Source organism: Silene latifolia, chromosome 3 (assembly GCF_048544455.1).
Source record: "Silene latifolia isolate original U9 population chromosome 3, ASM4854445v1, whole genome shotgun sequence".
NCBI lineage: Eukaryota > Viridiplantae > Streptophyta > Magnoliopsida > Caryophyllales > Caryophyllaceae > Silene > Silene latifolia.
In genome coordinates, this window is record NC_133528.1 from 96,982,570 (window position 1) to 97,002,115 (window position 19,546).

Here is a 19,546-nt window from a genome sequence, read left to right on the forward strand (position 1 = left end):
TACAATTATGTTCACCATTTCTCTTAATTTAGTTTGCAATTTACACTTTAGTATGAGTAGCTAAATTTCCTAGTCTAAGGGCTAGGGGAGCCATGCATAAATTTAATATATAAACATGATAAAATAAGTTAATAATAATATTGTTCATATTGCTTCTATCACATGCTTGCATCGTCACGTTTAATCGTTGTTTAAGGCCTTATTCAAATGATTAAGTTTGTTCATTCGTTCTATAAGTCGAGAGGCACAAAATTGAATTAGACAAAGCATGTATAGTAGGACGACCTAGTCATAGACGAGAGTTTCTCTAGGACCCGGTCTATGGTTGATGCTAATATCGTAAGATGGGTATCTTTAAGCCTAAGCGATTGACAATGTTGTTAGTACCAAGTTTATCATGATCATATGTTTATCTTTGCATGTGTGACCCGAACCCTTTAGACTCTCTTTTATTATATAATTTACATCATTATTATTATCAATCATCAAACAACCAAACCAAACCAAATCGTAATCGACCTTGATAAAAATCTACCCATAGCAATTCACGAAGTACTTCCCGTTTCCTTGTGTTCGACCCCTATTGCTACATTAACTTGTTGTTTAGGGAATTTATCTTTGCATAGGTACGCGATAAGCCTATCAAATTTTGGCGCCGTTGTCGGGGAAACGGTTTTATTGCTTTTTTAATTTTCGATTTTTATCTTGTTTTCCTTTGTCTTGAGGAACACTTGTTCCTTGAGACCGTTACTTATCATTTTCCTAGAAACTGTTGTCTTATGCCCAGGTCCTCTCGTAGTGGAGAATTGCTTTCACCGGATTCCGAGCCCGAGAAAACCTTTAGGAGAAGACGACGATTTTGGAAGGAAGTGAAAGAAGCCACTTCTCCCGTAAAAGTCGAAAGTGCTAGAAAGTCTTACTTAGACGATCTAGAGGTTCTTGAAGAGGAGGAGGTTTCTTGTTCATCAACTCCACCACCACCACCATCTACTACCAAAAAGATGGTGAAACTTTCCGATCACTCAAAGCCCACCGCAGCCATGCTTCCGGCCGGAATCACCACTACTCAAATCACCGCGCCGGAATTCGAGATCAAGCCGGATTTCATTAGCCTTGTGGAGAGGAAGCAATTTGGAGGAAGTCCTTTGGAGGATCCCAATTTACATGTGCAAAACTTTTGTGACTATTGCTCCATGATCCGTCAAACGGGAGTCACTCTAGCCCAAATAAGGGAAATACTTTTCCCTTTCTCATTGAAGGACAAGGCTAAGCTTTGGATCAATAGCCTTGACCGCACCGCCATGGGAATCACCAATTGGGAGACCTTGGCTCTTGCTTTCTATTAAAAGTTTTTTCCACCGGAGAAAACTCAAACTTTGAGGAGCCAAATCACCGGATTCCATCAACAAGCTCTTGAGAGCTTATATGAGGCTTGGGAGAGGTACAAAGCGCTTCAAAGGCAATGCCCACATCATGGGCTAGATGATTGGTTTCTAGCAATAACATTCTACAATGGATGTTGTGCCGAGTCCCGAAGGATTCTTGATTCCGCCAACAATGGGCGGTTTGATCAAATTGACACCGATCTTGCTCATTCCACGATCGAATCTATGGCGATTCATGATGCCCAATATGTCAATTCCCGAGTTGTGCCATCCAAAGGTAAAGAAGAATCCTCCAACACCTCCGTCTTGCTAGCTCAAATTGCTTTGCTCCAACAACAATTGGCGGAGAGAGATGCTAAGGATTCCATTCAACAACTCAATGTTGTGTCTTCAACGAGCCAAATCATTGTTTGTGATGGTTGCGGAGGCGCGGGTCATTATGCCACTCATTGCCGAGCTCCTATGGAAGAGGTAAATGCTTTTCAAGCTTTTAGACAAAGTTCATATCCACCGGGTACATTTTCCAACACTTATAACCCGAATTCAAAATTTCATCCGAACATATCTTATAGTAGCAACAATGTGCTTAACCCACAACCCCCACCACAACAAAATGCCTATGTCCCTCAACAACAAAAGTATATCCCTCCACCGGGTTATCAAAATCAACAAAGGCCCCCATAAAACAATTACCAACAAAATCCACCACAAAATGCCCAACAAAACAATCAAGGAGTTGGTAAGCTCGAGGGCATGATAATCCAAATGCAAAGGGAATTGTTAGATCAAATTCAAAAGAATGATCAAGCTCATAGTGCCGCGGTCAAGATGCTGGAACAACAAGTGGCTCAACTAGCCGCTTCTAGCTCTCAAAGGAAGAATGGTCAACTACCTCCCCAAGGTGAGCAACCACATGAAACTGTTAATTCTATTTCCTTGAGAAGTGGTTCAAGCTATGATGGGCCATCCATGACTTTGGATGATGAGGTGGTTGTTAAAAAGGCTAAGCTTGGGGGAAATGACAAAAAGAAGGCTAGTGAAGAGCCTCTTGTTAGGGACCGTGTACCATTTCCCCACCGATTGTTGATGCTAAAGAGGAAGAGCAAGCTTGATGCCAAAGATGTTGGGTCTCCTATGCCAAAAGAAAGTGATGAGGTGGTTGTTGAAGAAATCTCTCCTAATGCTAAGGAGAGTGATGCCGTTTCAAGGAAAGTGGATGCTCCTAAGGAGAATGAGAAAGAGATAGTGAAAGATGTGGAGGATGCTCCTCCAAAAGAAATTGTTCAAATACCATTTCCCCATCGTCTAGCAAAGCACAAGGAGGAAGGTAAGTTTGCTAAATTTCTGGAAGTTTTTAAGAATTTGCAAGTCACCATCCCGTTTATGGAATTGATTACCCAAGTCCCTTCTTATGCAAAGTTTATGAAGGAAATCCTCTCAAAGAAGCGATCCTTCAATGAGGTTGAGACCATAGCTTTCACCAAAGAGTGTAGTGCACTCTTACAAAACAAGTCTCCCCCGAAACTTAAGGACCCCGGTAGCTATTCTATTCCTTGCACTATAGGCACATATACCATTGATAAGGCCCTTTTCGACCTAGGTGCTAGTGTAAGTGTCATGCCCTATTCCCTTTATGAAAAACTTAACATGGGTGCTTTAAAATGAACAAGTATTACATTGCAAATGGCGGACCGTTCTTTAAAGCGACCTTTAGGTGTCTTAGAAGATGTACCCGTCAAAGTTGGCAAGTTTTTCATACCCGTTGACTTCCTCATACTTGATATGGCCGAGGACTCACAAACCCCAATTATATTGGGTAGGCCATTTTTACGTACCGCGGGTGCGTTAATTGATGTGAAAAATGGGAGGTTGACGTTGGAAGTGGGTGATGACAGGGTTTCCTTTAGCAAAAACAACACCATTAGAAGCCCAATGTTACAAGAGTCTTGTTATTTATTTAGCACTATGGACTCTTCTTATGCCTCTACTATGCTTGGATCCTCACTAATGGATCCGTTGGAGGACGATGTTGGTGTTTTTTGTTTTGTAGGTGGCGATGCTAAGAGCACTAATGCTAGGAGTGCCGAGAGGAAAAGGAAATTTTATTTGAACAATTTCAAATGGTTGCGGAATGTAAAGATAGCTATGAAATGGAGCTTGGTTGGTGGCAAGCTCAAGTACCAAACTTGAATCAAATAGCTTCTTATGTCGTGCGGGACGTTAAACCAGCGCTTCTTGGGAGGCAACCCAAGCTTTTTATTGCTTAAATTTATTTTTGTTTTTAATTTTCTGCAATATATTGTTTTTCATAGATTAGTAATAAAAATACTCGACTTAACGATATTTCTTTTGTGATTTCTAGGTGAAAATGAAGAAAGGAGAAATTGGAGTGTACTTGACACGCAACCCCATGCAATAACCCCGTTCGGGGACGTGGTTTTCAAGAAACAAGAAGGGAATTAAATCAATGCGGGAAAAAGGCAAAACCTGAAGAGGAGGTCAACCCCGATCGGGGTTGGTGGCCCCGATCGGGGTCGTGGTTCTGTGAAATTTTGGCCTTTCTTCCTTATGCGGGTAAAGAGTGAATCGTTTTTATCATTCTTATAGAAACCCGATGGTACCTCCATTCTCTTTCTCTACCATTTTTCTTCGCTATTTTTCACTTTAATCACAAAGAAGCATTCTCCATCCCCCGAATTCATGCTAGCTTGGGGGAGATTAGCAAGTCGAGTAAGTTTTTAATTGCTTTGCATTTTAGTCTAGATCTTGCATCCCATTAAACATAACCTCTAGTCCTTCTTGTTTTGTGCTTTGAGCCATTTTTATGGTTTGATTGGGTGATTTGGATAGTTGGCACATTGAGGACAATGTGATGTTTAGCTTGGGGGAAGATATTGCATTATCATATAGCATAGTTTGCATGTAGTGTAGAAATTTTGAAAATTTTTGAGAGAAATTTTTGCTTTGTGCTTGCTTGTTGCCTACTTTCCTCTTTGCTTATCCTAATAATGGCTTGTTGCTAATGATTTATTCTTTAATGATGGGATATTAGCTACATGGGGATGTCTTGACATAGTAGGTGGGAGATGAAGAATGAACCGAATGGGCTTGATCTTGACTTGTGGCAAGCTACAAAATGGTAAGGTAGAGCCTCTTTTTGACCGATGCATCCATATCCGGTTTCTCTTAGGTGAGTGTAGGTGTCTCCTTATAATGTGTGTTACATCAAAACGCACAAGTATGGTTCTCATGTCATCTCTTGGTAAGCATGCATTCACTTGTTATAGCATTTTGGAGCCATTCACATGAATATAATTGCCTTCTTGACCCCTTCACAAACAAATTTTCCCTAGCTACATTATAACTTGCCTACCTTGTTGAGCTAGTAGCTTTGTTTGGTCTTGTTTGGGTGCTCAATTGGGATTTGTTTCAAAGTTTGAATATCATGTGAGCTTGGTCTTAATGCTCAAGAAAGAAAAAAGAAGAGAAAAAAAAATGAAAAAGTTGAAGTGATGAAATTGGAAAACGAAAGAAAAATGAAAAAAATGAAGATGGAAAAAATGAATGAATGAGAAAAAGCATGAAAAAAAAGAAGTATGCATTGAAAAGAAAGAGAAAAAGAGAAGAAGAAAAGATGTGAGAAATTCTCAAGCATTATTCATATATTTTGGAGGATTTTCTCATGGTTTGAATTGCAAAATTGGGTTGGAATTGGGATTGAGCACCTTTACAATTTGGTAGTTGCTAGTTTGACTTAGCTCCACATTACCATAATTCATTTGTTCCCCCTTCTTACCCATGTTTATTGCCTTCTTCCTACCCATTTGGCTTCTTTATCATGCTTGCATTTGATCGTTTTGGCTTGCTAGTCTTGATTGTTTACCATATTAGATTGCGGACACATTATTGTCAGTTGAGGATAGTTGAGTGTTCATTCACAAAAATTGTCCTTTCACATATAAAAGAGTTTGAGTGCCGCGTGAGAGTCCATAAGTCAAAAGATCATGCAAGAGCTTAAAGGTTCATTCAAAGTTTTCTATGCTACGCCGTCATGTAAATCTCAACCATGCTTTGCTTTATTCCTTGCCCATGTTGTTTTGGGTTTCAAAATCATTATGCTTAGCTTGTTTGGATATTGCAATTGATGGGATTTGGTTTCTTGCTTGGGGACAAGCAAGGGTTTAGCTTGGGGGAGTTTGATAAATGCATATATTATATACTTTCATCCCCTATATTAGCTGCATTTTAATTGTTATTTAGCACTTATCATAGTGTCATGAGCTAATATTTGTTGTTCTAGTGTATTTGCTTGTCCTAACATGTTTTTGTAGGAATCTAAGCATTTAGAGGCTTTTTCCTATCATTTTATACACTAAGTTCATTAAGCTAATTAAGACCAAGTGTGGACTAATCATGGAGCATTGGATTGGGTTTTGCATGAAGAAATTGATGGATTAGTATGAGTAATGCAAATGTTGCCAACAAACAAAGTCAAATCCCAAATGTTCAAGTCCAAGTCAAGGTGGAAAGCATAAGATTCCAACATGCTTAGGATGCTTTTTGGGAGCTCTAAAGATCATAGATGAGGCATTTACCCGGGTGATTAAGGAGCATTAAAGTATAAACTTTGGATTCCTCACGCAATTAAGAGAGGAATTCAGAGAAATACCCAGAAACACACGACCCCGATCGGGGCCACCCAACCCCGATCGAGGCCGGATGCATCTTGCTCGTTTACGTTTCTTTATCCTTTCCTATAAATAGGAGAGGTGTCCAAGGTCTTTCCCATCCAATTTTACGTCCAAGTTTTAGTTTACAATAGCCTTAAGCATTATAATTCTCTCAATAGTTTTCATATTAGTTTACAAATTAGTTAATCTGGTAGTTCTTCAAACAGTTGGTTCTAAGTTATTTCAAGCTTTTGGTTATACATTGTTCGTCCATACAAGTTCTCTACTTTTAAGGTATTTTTACTTATAGTTTATATCTCTACATTTCTATTTCAGTTTATACGTAGTTTATAATTAAATAATTTGTTTAGATTACTTTAGTTTAATTCTTCCACATGTTAAATCAATTAGTTTATATAAATCATACAATTATGTTCACCATTTCTCTTAATTTAGTTTGCAATTTACACTTTAGTATGAGTAGCTAAATTTCCTAGTCTAAGGGCTAGGGGAGTCATGCATAAATTTAATATATAAACATGATAAAATAAGTTAATAATAATATTGTTCATATTGCTTCTATCACATGCTTGCATCGTCACGTTTAATCGTTGTTTAAGGCCTTATTCAAATGATTAAGTTTGTTCATTCGTTCTATAAGTCGAGAGGCACGGAATTGAATTAGACAAAGCATGTATAGTAGGACGACCTAGTCATGGACGAGAGTTTCTCTAGGACCCGGTCTATGGTTGATGCTAATATCGTAAGATGGGTATGTTTAAGCCTAAGCGATTGACAATGTTGTTAGTACCAAGTTTATCATGATCATATGTTTATCTTTGCATGTGTGACCCGAACCCCTTAGACTCTCTTTTATTATATAATTTACATCATTATTATTATCAATCATCAAACAACCAAACCAAACCAAATCGTAATCGACCTTGATAAAAATCTACCCATAGCAATTCACGAAGTAATTCCCGTTTCCTTGTGTTCGACCCCTATTGCTACATCAACTTGTTGTTTAGGGAATTTATCTTTGCATAGGTACGCGATAAGCCTATCATTAAACATTAGAACGCATACGTAAATACACAAACACAATTAAACATGATAATAAACAATCAAACACGTACCAATTACAAAAATTAATTATTAAATCATGTAGATTACATCAATTGGCATAAACACAATTAAAGGAAAACACCTAGTTACCTTTTCAAGCAAATAATCCTAGAGATCATCTTCAACGATATACACGTCCTCTCCAGGAGCAACTTCCAAGCCTTTAATGAATCATCAACGTGCCAAAGATAACGAGTTTAATAAATATACTAATATATATATATATATATATATATATATATATATATATATAGTAATAAGATCATCTAAGTCCACCTCTTACATTTGAGTCCATAAGTTCCCTTTAGAGCCATTGGATGAGGAAGATGGAGGGTTGAGATTGGAAGCAAAAAGGAGGGGATTAAAGCTCATTAAACCCACTCTCTCACTACCTATACTAATTAATCACTAACTCTTCCTAATTAACTACTAATTTAATATATATACTTTTCCAAACACCACTTCTCTCTCATATCTCATAATTTCACTCATTTTTTATCTCTCAAAAATCTCTCCTCTCTAAAAAACCAAACAAATTCAAAAACAAAAAAATCAAAAAATTTCCCCCCCTTTTCTCTCCAACCCAACCCACCGGCTACCACCACCTCCACCTTCACCCTCCATCCCGACACCACCCACCCTCACCTCCTCACGGCCACACCCACCACCCACGCTCACAACCTCCCCTTACCACGGCCACAACCACCAACGCCAAAATACCACCCACCCGCCACCACCATTACCACGGCCACAACCACCAACGCCAAAATACCCCCTGACACCGACACTCACTCCCACGTCCACCCTCCCCTTAATCGCGCCGCTGTCATCCTTTCTCTCCGTCGGCCGTCTCCACTGACCACCGTTTGCAGTGCTTGATTTTTTAAAACAAAATTTTAAAACTAGCCCATGATTTCAGCAAAATAAATGGAATGAAAATTGTGCAAGGTTATTGTTGTTACACAAATCTGGAAGTCGAATTGTTTTTTCTAACGTTGGTTTTTGTTTTACAGGAAACAAAGAAGAAGGTGGAGTGTGGTGGGGTCGTTGGTTGGTACTTGGTAGTAGCATATTTGTTTTTAAAAAGTTTTAATTTTGTTACCCACTAATATCTACTCCGTATTTGTTTTTAAAAAGTTTTATTTTTTTTTTTTAATAAAAAAATTAGGGGGTGGTTGTGTACAAGGATTCGAATCCTAGATCTACTCCGTATTTGTTGATTTTTATGTCCTACTCCGTATGTGTTACACTTTGATCTATTAAAGTTACACTTTTGTCCATTAAAATTACACTTTTTCTATTAAAATTACACTTTTATCCATTAGAATTACACTTTCCTCCATTAAAATTACACTTTTATCCATTAGAATTACACTTTTCTCCATTAGAATTACACTTTTATCCATTAAAGTTCTATTATTAAAGTTACACTTTTCTCCATTAAAATTACACTTTTTTCTATTAGAATTACATTTTTCTCTGTTAAAATTACATTTTTTTTTTTGTTAAAATTACATTTTTTTGGCTAAAATTACACTTTTTGTTGTTAGAATTACACTTTTTTCTGTTAAAATTACACTTTTTTTTGCTAGAATAACACTTTTTTCGGCTAAAATTAAATTTACTATTTTTTTTATCTTCTTTATTTATTAAATATTCTTGTAAAGGTACAATTTCAGATTTTGTTTCAATATTCTTGTAAAGGTACAATGTCGTATCCTCATTTTTCTTCAATTGTTGTTATATTAGATCGTTTTATTTTAGTCTTAGATCTAATAAATAGATCCAAGGTTAAAATCACACTTTCCTCCATTAAAATTACACTTTTTTATGTTAAAATTATACTTTTTTTTGCTAAAATTACACTTTTTGTTGTTAGAATTACACTTTTTTCTGTTAAAATTACACTTTTTTTTGCTAGAATAACACTTTTTTCGGCTAAAATTACACTTTTTGTTGTTAGAATTACACTTTTTTCTGTTAAAATTACACTTTTTTCTGCTAGAATAACACTTATTTCGGCTAAAATTACACTTTTTGTTGTTAGAATTACACTTTTTTCTGTTAAAATTACACTTTTTTTGCTAGAATAACACTTTTTTCGGCTAAAATTACACTTTTTGTTGTTAGAATTACACTTTTTCCTGTTAAAATTACACTTTTTTTTTGCTAGAATAACACTTTTTTCGGCTAAAATTACACTTTTTGTTGTTAGAATTACACTTTTTGTTGTTAGAATTACACTATTTTCTGTTAGAATTACACTTACCTCTATTGGACTAATGTTACACTCTCAATGGACTTGGCCATATTCTCATATTCTCATTGGACTAATGTTACATTCTCAATGGACTAAAATTACATTCTCAAATGGATTTGAAATTATACTTCTCGGACTAAAATTACACTTTTCTGGACTAAAATTACATTCTCTTTGACTAAAAATAACAATCTCATTGGACTGAAATTACACTTACCTGGACTAAAATAACACTTTTTGTCATTAAAATAACACTCGTAAAATGCTAAATTACAATAACTTGTGATAAAATGACAAAAATTCAAAATATTATTCGTTAAAATCACTCGAAAAAAATTGAAGATAAACTTGTAAAACGCTAAATTCTCGAAAATATTTCTTAAAATTACACTTTTTGCTGTTAGAATTACACTCACAAAATCCTAAAATGTCGAAAACTTGTCTCGAAAAAAAAAAACGAAACAGTCGGAAACTTGTCTCGAAAAAAAAAAACGAAAAAAAAAAACGAAACAGGAAAAATGTTAACAAAATTTTCATAAACTTTGAAGTATAAGACAAAATATGGTGTTAATTGTGAATGATAATGAATTAGTGAATGTATAATTAAAACTAGAGAGAGAAGTGAATTAATTAGTGTTAAGTGTGTTTTTTGCTTTCAATCTCAACCTTCCACCATGCATGATCCAATGGTTGTGGGAGGGACTTATGGACTCAAAAAAAAAAAGGGACTTAGAAGAACTTGACACTATATATATATATATATATATATATATATATATATATATATATATATATATATATATATATATATATATATATATATAAACTATAAAAACTACGCGAAAACATAAAAACTTATGAAGAAGATAGATAGATCCAAGGAGTAGGATCGATCTAAGCACGGAAGATGATGAAGGGAGGAGGAAGGAGGCGCGGCATGAAACACTAGAGGGGTGGAGGCTCACGGCACAAGGGGAGAGAAGAGAGGAGAGAATTAGGTTTAGGGTTTTGCGAGAAATATGAGAAAAGAAAAGCAGGGGTTTGAGTTAACTCTCATATATATAGAAGAACTCATGGGTTTATTCTAAGCTTAGGCCCAAAACTCACCCATAAACTCCAAACCACACGTGAGACCCAAGGAAAGAGCGGGTCCTCATCGTTTTCGAACCCAAAGAGCTAAAAAGACAAGAGACGGATATTTTCCTAGAAAATAAAAATATGAAATATGGGAAAATAAAAAGAATTATTATATTACGGAAATTAAGGGTGTTACAATGTTAATTTTTTCCTTATATTTAAACTTACAATGGAGTAAACCGACATATATATACATTATTACCCACGTCAGTTTTTCAATATTCGTCATAATTTACTATGAAATACAATACTATAAGAATTTTACATAAATTTAGTTGTTAAGGTGATGTCAAGTACGATATGTCCAAGTTAGGAAATATTTTTTTCTTTACGTTAAATAATGGAAATTTACATTTTGTAGTATACATTACAAACTGATTCAATTTGATATTGAGCTGAGAACAGACATTATATAGCGTGAAAGTGACATAAAACATATATAACCCGACCAAATTCATACAATCATACATAACCTACATTCTTTAAGACCTAAAACATATATGTAGTTTTAAAAAATTATGTACGTAATTCATTTGCGTTTTATGTTCGATCCCGTATATAAATGTAATTCCTTCTTGAAATTATGTAATTTTATTATTATGTAATTTGTTTTAAAAATTATGTACGTAATTCATTTGCGTTTTATGTTCGATCCCGTATATAAATGTAATTTCTTCTTGAAATTATGTAATTTTATTATTATGTAATTTTGTTTTAAAAATTATGTAATTCAATTTCATTTACTCGCATTTGTAATTCATTCTGCGTATATGTTATTAATTTTATTTACACGGAATGTATAAAATTATTTCATAATATTAATTCATAGAATTTTTTCATAATATTATTTCATAGAATTTGTTGTAAGACGGAATTTATCGCATGTTTGAAAAGACGAAAATCTGAAGAAATAAATACTTTGCACACTCACGGGCCCCACCATAACATGAATTTCCAAAAAAATAAAATAAAAAAAAACCTGCATTAATGACGTGGCACGCTGAGGATTGAGTATTGTCTTTTGTATTAATATAGATAAGATGGTACAATAATTTTTGTTAAAAAAATAAATCTTGACAGAGTATTTACTTGGAGTAGAAAATATTCATGTATTTTGGTTAATGTTATTGTACCATGCAGCAACAACATCAAAACATAATTTTTTAAAACTACATGGTACAAAAAAATTTGTTTAAAAAAAAATCAATTATGGCGGAGTATCTTATCTTTATTAATTCAGAAGAGAATGCTGAATGTAGGATGCGCCACGTCATTTGTACAACTTTTGTTTTTTTTTTTTGGAAATTCAGGTTATGGTGGAACCGTTGGTGTGCAAAGAATTGATTTCTTCAAATCGTCCGCCAATACAAACATGCGACAATTTCCGTCTTAGAAAAAATACTATGAAATAATTTTACATTCGGAATAAATGAAATTAATTGCATATAAGCGGAATGAATTACAAATCGGAATAAATGAAATTAATTACAAATAATCGGAATGAACTACATAATTAAAAAAAATTACAAAATAATAAAATTACATAATTATGAGAAGAAATTACATTTAATTACGGGAATGAATCACATATAATGCGAATAAATTACATAATTAGCATAATTTTTAAAAACTAGATAGTACGATATACTAAAAAAAAAATCATGACGGAGTATTTACTTACAGTAAAAAAAACTCGACAACTTTCTATAAGCCGCGCACACCGAAAATGGTAGGTGACAATGATTATGTAAATTTTTTTATGTATGCAAATTTTATTTACAATAGTATATTACATTATTTCCTCTTAAACCATAGCATGTGAACACGTATTTGAAACAAGTGTAAACATTAATTATGTAGATCGCTGATTTAGACCAACTAGATAATTACAATAGAAATGCAAAAAAAAAAAATCATCCAAAAATATTAATACCGGCCCAAATACATACCCGTGCAATTTTGCACGGGTTTAAAACTAGTAACTCTAAAAGAACATTCAAAATCAGTGAAAAAAGAAGAGCCGTCAACTGATGCCAAATAGGCCGCGTCGGTAGCTATATTTGCTTTTGGTAGGAAAAAGAAAATGCTTGATTAAGTTAGTTTATCAAAAACTTCGTTTTATAAAAAATGATCATATATATATGGAGTATTATAAATACGCTTCCTATTGTATACGATGAGAAACGTAAGGTGTTGCATAAAACGTAATACACTTTTAAAGAGAACCAATATTACGGAGAATGTATAGTACAATTCATGGGGAGTTCGGATTAATTTTATCTCTAGAATTTTTTGAAATTTGAAATCATGATGTTTATAATATTTATTAAGTCTTCATGAAAATATATCGTTGATGTAGAGAGGAGAAAATAGAAAGTATATTATAGAGTCTTATAAGCTTGTATGTCATTTAATTGATTCAAATCTTTTTATTTTTGGTAATATTGATTCAAACACGTTTTGAAGTGCAAGTTATTAATTTTGGAAATCAAAGATATAATTATATCAAACATAAATTAGATATAACACTTAATTGCCAAACTTAGAGGTAATCCTTTGATTGGAATCCATTTTAATTTATTTTGGAACCCCTAATACTAATGTCAGGTTAGGTAAATGATTTTTAAATGATTTTAATTTATTGTTTTGACACGTGGCAGAAACAATCTGTCGATGACACGTTGCAGATGGTTTCTACTTTAATATGATATATGATTGAGAATATAAAGGATTGATTAATGATAATAATCTTTGTAACATTAATGATCTAGTAGATTTCATGCTCGGCTGTTGGCCGGTAATCTAAAAAAATAATTCCTGAATATTTATCTTGAGATGATTGATTGAAAGTATTTTATAACAAAAAATGCTTCAATGTTCCAACATAGAGAGTTTCTCTTTCTTGTATTTTATAATTCGTACTAATGTCTTATGATTTAAGGGGATTCGATTCTTACCCGTGACATAGTGCACTTATTTCAACAAAAAAATGTATTATAATCTCTAGTCTTTACAGTATTAAAAAGTTGGTTGAATCGATTATATAAGAACCTAATTGGCTTGATGTTCGGTGAATGTAACACCCCGGCCCAAACCGGGTCGGGACAGGTTACTTATGATAGCTCACCAGGCTGTGTAAGACTACTCCCAGCCAAGCACGCTCAACTGTGGAGTCCTTTTGCAGGGATGACCATAAAAGAAAGTGCACTTTGTTGATATGAGTAGTACTTCCAATCCCTTTAAGGACTAGTAATTTAAGCCTATCACTGGACCTCTTCAATTAACATGGGATGTTACAATCACCTCCACTTGAAAAACGCAATGTCCTCGTTGCACCTAAGAGCATAACCGCTAACCGAGAATCCTCCCCCACTAGGTGAGTGATCACAATGGAGCGTATAACAACTACCTCCAGGAGCGTATAACAACTGTCTCCCATCACCACACGATCGCAGGGTTGCTCTTATACTACTTGTAACACTCCGGCCCAAACTGGGTCGGGTGCGGTTACTTATGATAGCTCCCCAGGCTGTGTACATGGCCCAGAGATCAACATGTGTCCTTTATAGCACATTTTGTCCTCACTAATGCGCATCCCGGGAACCTTCTCAGGAGGTCACCCATCCTAAGACTACTCCCAGACAAGCACGCTTAATTATGGAGTTCTTTTGCAGGGATGACTGATACCCGTCGTTGTGAGTACCAAAAATAAGATTTATAATTTCCTATTAAAACTAACCTAGGCTAGTGGTAACAGGGTCGAACCACAAGGAGGCGAATGTAATTTCTAATTGTCTAATTTAGTCTAAGGTAACGAAAGTGGAGGTTGATTTGATTTGGTCTATACTAATAGCAATAAAAGACAACAAACTAAATAAACAGATAAAACAGATAAAAGAAGGGGTACTAGGGTAGTCGGTTCACTATAGTTTCGGCGGCAGCATACTAAACAGGTCTAAAGCGGGAAATAAAGAGGTCCTCTCGGTCCACTCTTAACAAATAGCATCTTTCGATCTCGCTATAGGTCCTTAATATCACTAATACTAACTTTCGTCCTGAAAAGTGACTAACGGTCTAAACTTTACCTATCTTTCGATCTCAGCATAGTTTCGTCATTTTAATTGGTAATCTAACAACTGTCCCTATCTCTCGATCTAATGGGTCAGTCATATATTAAGCATTCAACTAGTCGTGTGCACTCGATTCGTCAAATATAACATTTAAATCAATTAAAACGAGGGTAAACCTCACGTGGTCAGTCGATCGACCAGGTATGGCAGTCGATCGACTGACACGCGATTCAGGCCGTGTTCTTTCTACGCCGCCTACACTATAATTCCCCTACATCCTAGCACAAATAAATTAGCTACTCATACTAAGAACGATAACGACAATAAAATTAATGAAATAAACAGAAGGATTCATGCTTGAAATAATAGAACAAACGATTAACATAAAACGATGATTACGGTTTCGGGAAACTAACTAGCAATTTCTAAACTATCAACGCAATAAAGATGAACTGGAATAAGAGTAAGTGAATACCGAAATTGCAGAAGGATTGTAACGGAATGATTGAAAGCACAACGAAAATCCAATGCAAAATAGTTTTCCAAACCCTAATTATTTGATAAAACTAAACTGAATGTAAAACAAGGTAAAAACTAGATGATTGTCTCTGTCAACTAGGTTACGTTATATAAGAAATATACGTAACTATTATTCCAAAACCTAATGTATCATGGGCTTGCTATTCCTCGATCTTTTAATTCTCGTCTGAGTAGCTGATACCCGTCGTTGTGAGTACCAAAAATAAGATTTATAATTTCCTATTAAGACTAACCTAGGCTAGTGGTAACAGGGTCGAACCACGAGGAGGCAAACGTAATTTCTAGCTGTCTAATAAAAGTCTAAGGTAACAATTGTGGGGGTTGAATAAAAGACGGATCTAACAGATAAAGAAGGGGTACTAGGATGATCGGTTTGTTATAGCTTCGGCGGCAGCATACTAAACAGGTCTAAATCAAAACACATGAGGCGGGAAATAAAGAGGTCCCCTCGGTCCACTCTTAACAAATAGCATCTTTCGATCTCGCTATAGGTCCCTAATATCACTAATACTAACTTTCGTCCTGAAAAGTGATTTACGGTCTAAACTTTACCTATCTTTCGATCTCAGTTTAGTTTAGTCATTTTAATTGATGGTCTAACAATTGTCCCTATCTCTTGATCTAATAGGTCAGTCATATCCTAAACATCCAACTAGTCGTGTGCACTAGATTCGTCGCATAAAGAATTAAAACAATTAAAACGAAAATAAAAACCTCACGTGGTCAGTCGATCGACCGGGTAGGGTGGTCGATCGACCAACACGCGAGTCAGGCCGTGTTCTTTATGATGCCGCCTACGCTATAATTCTCCTACATCCTAGCATAATTGATTTAGCTACTCATGCTGATGGGTATAACTACGATAAAACTAATGAAATAAACAAAAGAATTCATACTTGAAACGATAAAATAAACAATTGACATAAACGATGATAAAGGTTTCGGGGGACTAACTAACAATTCTATACTATAAGCAATAAAGTAATGAAACTGAAAATAGGGCAGGAAGAATACCGAAATTGCAGAGGAACGATTGAGAAACGAAAATTCCGATGCTAAACAATATTCCAAACCCTAATTATCAAACTAAATGTTACTGTATAAAAACTTGATTAAAAACTGGATGAAAACTGAATGAAAAACTGAATCATTCTTCTGATGTTCTAGGTTACGTTATATAGCAAACATACGTAACTTTTATTTCCAAAACCTAAACTCAATGGGCTTGCGCTTCCTTGGTCTTTTAATTCTCGTCTGGGATAGCAGATTGGTCGATCGACTCCAAGGACTGGTCGATCGACTGAATAGCAATGAGCAGTAGCTTCTGAAGACCGATGGTTGGTCGATCGACTGATGGTGATGGTCGATCGACCGCTTGAGCTGCTACTTGACTTCTATAATCTCGTGGATTTGTCTTTCGGGCCTTGAATTGCGCACCAAGCTCGTTCCCGGGTGAATACTTCACGTCAAATGCAATGCAGGATACTCGGGGACGGATTTAGCTCGATTTCCACTGGATTCTTCACATTTCTGCAATAATGTACAAAAATACGGAAGTAGACGGAAACAGGGAGAAATGTAGCATAAACTACATGAATGAGCTCTGAAATGCGTGTAAAATGGGATGTAAAACATCATATAAAAGACACGCATCAAACTTCTCCAAACCAAACCCTTGCTTGTCCCCAAGCAAGAACTAGACTTGATCTAATGACCTAATGGAACGAGTTCAATCTCAGAGCGAAATGCAACATGTGAAACCTAAACTAATTTAATGCACAACCAACAATCAATTAGCAAATGAATCATGTAAACGAGTTATGAAGTCGTTAGAAATATTGCTGAACCGTTAACTGTAGAGACTTATCAAATTGGACTCTCACGGGTCGCTCATATCACTCAATAAGCACAGGTGAATAATGTAAGAAAGGAAGAAGTAAATATGTAATGACTCTCACCTAACTACGACCTATAAGAACATGCCTGCAGTCTAATATGAAAGCAATCTCCACAACTGTACATACGCATTCCAACCAACAAGAGACCATGACACATGCCGAGGTATATATGTGGATATGTGAGGTATGGGCAAGAAGAGGCAAAACATTTATGGGAAAGTGGAGGTACAGGTGATCAAGCTAGTACCGAAACGGAACCATATGGCAACATCCAACTTCTTGCTCAAAAACAAATGGAACGGTGCTATAGCAAGCACAAAACTCACAATCTCTAGCTATAAAAGTAATCAACTAACTCCCCATAAAATATGAATGATACATGGGAGCAAAAATCGCCATAAGATAAAGGATTGAATTATGCGAATTGATTTTCTTCTCTTCTCGGACCATCCAGTCGATCGACCAATTATGCCAGTCGATCGACCGCTTTGAACATTACAGAACTTTCTCTTTTTTTTTTTCTTTTTCGAATCTTTTTCATCTTTTTCTTTCTTTTTCTTTTTTTTTTTTCTTTCCTCCTTCATTTCATCTTCCCAACAAAATCTCAAATAAGAGCAAATGCTACCAAAAACTAAGTAACAATCCCAAGAACATAGACTACTAGCTTGACAAAGGACAGGCTAAATATAGGATATAGTAAATATGACAAAAAGGATATTTTTGGCAGTGTGGAGCTCATGGGCAAAATGAATAAAGGGAAACCTCTACCACATGTGTCGACAGACCACAAACCGAATGCATACAGGTATTAAGCAGATTAAGTTCATATTTGTGCACATTTATGTGACATGCCTCATAAGTACTACTACTCACATTCCTAAATAAACTGGTCATAGATGTCACCAGTTATAAGCTCTAAACCTCAGAAAATGATGTAGCTTGCCAATTTTCTAAGTCAAGTCTCAAGTCCATCAAATAATTAACGAAAACTCGTAGATATGCACTTATACGATTCTACTAATAACATGATGATAAGCAAGGCTCAGGCAAAACAGGTGCAAAATGCAATATCATCCTTGAAATACTACCGTTCCGACTCGACCTATATGCTAAAATAAACGTGCATTTTATGGAAATTTTTGAAATTTTTCAATTTTTTTTTTTGAATTTCGGCATTATATAAAATGAAATGAACAATGCAAAATAGAATGTAAACGTGAATGCAAGCAAATGATATGCGACGCAAAACCCTTCCCCAAACCAACTCGCACAATGTCCCCATTGTGCAAAATCATGTAATGAAGAAAAGAGAAATGGGAATTTGCGAGAAAATGAAATAAAAAAAAAAGACATGAAGTGGAAATCAGGAACTCACAAGACTTTAAGCGCAGCAAAGGAAACCTCCCTAAACCAGCGTGAGCTAGGAGGTTTCAAGAGAGTGAGCAGCAGATGCTACTAAAAGGTACCTGAAAGACAAATAAAACCCACGCATAAAATCGAGAAGACAATTTTGAAGCGGTAAAATATGTGCACAAATGAGAAAATTAGAAGAAATAAATAATTTGGCGGAAAGTAAAGTGGAGTAGAAAACTCCCTTAAGTCCGCATATCGACCAAACACAGTAGGGGAGAGGTCGTGAACAGGTACAACAGCGTCCCTGGTCGATCGACCAAAAGAGGCAGTCGATCGACCAATGTCTCAGGAACAGTAGCTCCTGGAAAGTGCAACTCAGTCGATCGACCAATGTAGCGATCGATCGATCGAAAATATCGCTTTGTATTCCTTATTTCTTCGTATTTGCTCAATTACTTGAGCTAATGAGGTCTAAAAACCTGCAAGTGCACAATAATACGCGCCCAAAATTGCGCAAAACCCAAAATAAAGTCTTAAACGTATAAAATCCTAAGCAAGCAGAATAAAATGCGAAGTCTCGCGCACACCAAAGCAATAAAAAGTGTCTAACAAAAGCAAATAAAAAGAAGTTTATAAAGAGCTCGATCAACTAATAGTTGATCAAGAATGGCCACGGTATGGCCCACTTTGTCGGCTTCTGGCTACTAGAGGTAGCCTCAACGGTGCTTATTTGATCAGCTGCACCATCCTTAGCTTCCACGTCCGCTGAACTCAATGGGTCAACACTCTCATCATCTCCCCAGTCGATGATCTCTTCGGGCTTGTCAGAATCCAAATCAGACTCTCTGGCTTTGACCGGCTCGTCATCAACTTCCTCATCAATTCCATAGCTCAGGCAACCAAGACCTCCTCTTTGAATGATCGGCTTCTTTACAGTTGAAGCAACTTGCAGCACTTCCTTCCCCAAACCAGCTCTTGCAACATCTAAAACAACACACTACTACAAATTTGGATGTAATGCAACATTTCGTTTGCAACACATTGTGATTATGTTGCAATTTTGTGTTTATAATGCAACACTTTATTCAAAAATGTTGCTTTTATC

The 19,546-nt window shown here is 35.6% G+C and overlaps 1 non-coding gene across 1 annotated transcript; it reads right to left on the minus strand.

Moving 5' to 3' along the window:
- Positions 1-1,373: 1,373 nt before the first annotated feature.
- On the minus strand, positions 1,374-1,480 carry LOC141650880 (small nucleolar RNA R71). The gene has a single exon (XR_012546890.1). It is a non-coding gene; the product is annotated as a small nucleolar RNA R71 (small nucleolar RNA).
- Positions 1,481-19,546: the final 18,066 nt, after the last annotated feature.